Here is a 4,307-nt window from a genome sequence, read left to right as displayed (position 1 = left end):
GGAGAGGCCCAACAAATGTCCAAGGCCTAAACTGCTTTGGGGAAATCATCTGTCCCTGTGTTCCTAGCAGGGAAGCAATGATTTTGTCTGTAGAGGCAGTCTCAATTTCAAAGCTGGAAAACATCCCTCCTGATGTTATGTGGTTGACTGTGGTCTGTGTTTTAGCATGAAAGGCATAACTAGGCAGTTTGTGTGCTCTTATACCCTTGAAACGAAGGTTAACTTTATTCCACCTGCTTAGGTAGCAAATCTGTTTCAGCCAATGGTGAAACTTGTGCTACCCAGGGTTTATGCAGATTGTACCTCAAGCGAAGGGAAAATTGTCTCCCCAGCAAGAGGATGATTGAAGTGTGAGACTTCTGATTCAGCCACGGCCCTCGTGCAGCAGTGCAAGTCTTCTGAGCATGTTGGATGTGGGGCGTGTCAACTGCACCCACAAGCTGGTCCCCTTCTGGATGCTCTTGCTTCAGAGTTGACCATCCACCTGCAACAATTCCCTTCTTCACCCCCTCTCTATCACTGATCTGAATAAATTATTCTGAGAGCTATATCTCACTGTGCCTCCTGGAAAGTTACTCGATCTTGCCCTAAAAGTGCTCAGTAATGGGAATTCATTATGTGCTTGGAGATCCTGTTCTAATATTTGGTTATGGTTGTTCCTGTGAAATTAATTTGCCTTTCCACATTGGTCTTTGGACATCATCTCTGACCTGTGGATTGCTGCATCCTTATCAACAAGGCTGAAAAGTTCCAGACTTACCTGTGTTTTCCACTAATCCCTTCAGCTGCTGGATGAACTGTGGAAAATGAGCTCCTGAAGCTGTCTGTGTGTGTATATTAGATTCAGAAGCTGGAAGCCTTTTCTTCTGGAACTTTGTGGTTCCTGCACATCTCATGAACTGGCCCAGTCCTTTGCATACCATGCATAATAACTACTGCTAATATTGCTTCTCAACCTCTTGATATTTGTCCATAAACTGTGCCTGTCCTTTTTACTGTGTCCTTACAGCACGCTGAGTGCTCAGGCCGTCAGTTACTTGTGGTGATTTCAAAGCCCGTGTGCTGCTTCTCGAGGCAGCCTTTCCCATCTGGTATCGACAACATCTGTGTTCCTGGTTTCCAGATGTAGTATTTTGCATTTGATGGTATTAGAAAAATGTTTTGGTTGAATCCTGTAGGCAAATAGTTACATTGTTGATGGACAGAGTAACTCATCCTCTTTGTTTGCTACCTTATTGATTTACGAGTTGCACAGTGCCTGGAGATGACAGGAGTTCTCACAGTTTTGCATTGTTCTTGTGTACTAAAGGGTACACAAGGTTATTGTGGGCACTTTGAAACCTGCAGGTGGTTTAAAGCCAATATCAACACAAAGTCCACAAAGGTACTGGGTGCGTGTTATTTTGGGAGTATTTTTTTTCTTCTGCAAATACAGGGTAGAGAGCAAAGAAATCCTCTATTCCATCATTGCTTAACAGCAGTTCCTCAGTCTTTTCCTCTGCAGCCCCATGCCTAAAACTCTGTGATGACGAGTATCCCTGGGGCACAGGTTCACAACATGACCAAAGTGAAGAGCTCCACGTTTCTGCTCTTGCTGTCACATCTGTTACTCATCACAGTTATCTGCTTGTCTGTTTTATAGCTCATGTGGGGCTCCCCAAATGTTGCGTACCCCTGACTAATTGCCAGGAGTGATGTAGATCTCTAGACCTCATGAGTTCCCTTCCACTTTCTCCTCCCAGACAGATTTTCTTACCATGGGGTGAAAGAAGATTGCCTGCCATCAATCTCACCACCCACTTTCCCTGTGACACTGGTGGGAGTCAGTCAAATGCCATCAGGGGTTTGTTAATGGCCTGGCAGACGCCAGTGGCTACCGCTCCTGAGTCGTGGCTGTCCTGCTGGCCACCTGCACTAGAGCAGGCTTCCATGTCCCTGTTTGATCAGTGGGAGCAACACGTGTGGATGGGGCTCAGCCTCTGGCAGCAAATTTATGGAATTACTCCAGAGAAATGCTGCTTGTGAAAAAAAAAAACAAAAAACATCTGTTTTGAAATGAAGGGAACTTTGAATGTGGAGTAATATTCCAGCTAAGTATGTGCATGCTTCAAATTGGTGGTTAGCCTCCTTTCTTGTAGCACTTCTCTGATAGAAGAGGGATTCCTATCTACTGCTATTTCCTAGATCAACAAATGAGCCCTGAAGAGGGGAAGCAGCACACTTAGATGACACAGGGACTTGCTGGCAGGACCAGAAGTAGATAGTTTGGAAGCCCTGACTATTGATGGAGTGGGAAGGGAAAGGCAAATGAATGGTACTGGGATGTTTCAGAAATCAGACAGAAGGATGCGAGTGTTTAAAAAAACCTGGGGAAAAGTAGTTTTGAAGCAGAGGTGTACCATCTTCTCAGAGGCATGTCTGATTTAAAACTGGAGCAGCATGCCAGCAGAACTTGCAGGGGGCTGTGTTATGCCCATGCTTAGGATGCTCTGTACATGTAATTTGTAACTTCTCCCAATACTCAATTGCAGTATAGTCATGGGGCTAAACGTACTGTTCTCTTACTGTGTGTTACACGCTTGGCTCTCTTCAGCAGTTACAGTGTGAACTCTGGCCTTCAGTATTCCCAGCCAGATTTTTGTTGTCTAGTTAGATGTAAAAGATTGCTGTATGGGTCTAATTTCCACTACGGTCAGGAATTTCTGTTGATCAGAACTTGAATATTTTTTTTATTTTTTTTTAATAATTGAAGTACTGGTTGAAAACATGGATTTGGTTAAAAAAAGAGGAAATTTCTTTCATAAACAAGAGTTTACTAACTAGCAGTGTGGTATTTGACAGAAGTGGTCTTGCCTTTACTGTAAAACTGCTTGTGAAGTTGCGACTTTTAATTCGACAACAGCAGCTTTTACTTTAAAGGTGCTTACTCTCTGACTACTGATTTTTACCTCCTGCAAATAAAGAGTAGATCCAAAAGGGTCTCCAGTTTATCTCAGGGATCTTTTGAGTGACTTGCAGTATTATAACAGCAGCTCATTGCCAGAGAGCTTTTGTCCACTTCTGACAAAACCTCCAGATCCTGTATTTCACAGAGGAGGAGGAGTACTGTTATAATGCCTTTTACTGGCCTGTATTTGAATAAGAGAAAAACTGCAGGAAAAACCAATTTAAACCTGGTCTCTTTATGATGACTGGTCTTGAGGCTGTTTCAGGCATGCTTGGTAGATTACAAACAGTGGTTATTTTGTAAGAGGGACCATCTCAGAGGGGCTGTTCATGGCTATATATATCGCATTGCGATGTATCACAAATAGGGTGCAGTGTAGTAGCACTGGCTCAGGGACCTATTTGAGACAGTCTGACTTAAATGGCTAAATTTTCTATCCATTGATGTGACACTACTTTTAACAATGACATCAGAAGACTGAGAAACCTGCAGAAAGCCAGTTAGGTTTGGGTGGCCAGAGCTGTCTGGACGCTGGTGACTGGCGCTGCCTGCTCTGTGTCTTGAGGAGAGTATTTCTGTGCATGGGCCATTTTAGAGAGGACCCTGGGGTGCTGCTGAGCACCAGGCAGCAGCAAGGAGCCCTTCAGTCTCCTGCTGTATTCACTACATAATGATGTGAATTAAGCATCAAGTTAGAACTTACCTCGAAATTTAATCAGGCTCCATAGCAACCTAACATACTTTTTTTATTTTTCCAGTGGTTTAATTTCCTTTTTATTTCCGTAGCAATGGATTCTTGAGAATCCAGACATGCCAGAGTTCTGGCAGGTTACCTAGACTTTAACCAAATCTTCATTCTCACAGTATAGAGCTATCAGAGATCTCAAGCACTGAGAAAATAAATTGTAAATACTGTATACTGTAAACAAAGAAGTAAAGACCTGGTTTTAATGTTCAGAGGGCCATTATCACAGTACATACTTTTTAAAAGCTAAAATCTTATTTTTGTTATATGGTTGCTGGTTTTGTTTTTCTTTTAGTAGGTGCCAGTTGTAGCCTGGATCCCAGATAACACCTGGAGGTCCTCTTGCAGGTGATGAGGACAGCAAAAGGCAAGTATGACTGTTATTCAGGCTAATGTTTTACTTCCTATGTTTCAATATGAGGAAATTTTTTTTCTTTAAAAAATCATGGTGAAATATAACACAGGCTCACAACAATATTTTTCTTTCAGGAAAGATCATTTATATAAATTCCTTTCTAAAAAACCGAGACACTGGAGCAAGCCTAGGAGTTTATTTTGGCTGAGGTTTTCTGACATACGTCTGCCTAAAATAAGTTGCTTACAGCATTTCACAGT

Source organism: Merops nubicus, unplaced genomic scaffold (assembly GCF_000691845.1).
Source record: "Merops nubicus isolate BGI_N331 unplaced genomic scaffold, ASM69184v1 Scaffold49306, whole genome shotgun sequence".
Taxonomy (NCBI): Eukaryota; Metazoa; Chordata; class Aves; order Coraciiformes; family Meropidae; genus Merops; species Merops nubicus.
Note: the sequence above shows the minus strand (reverse complement) of the source record.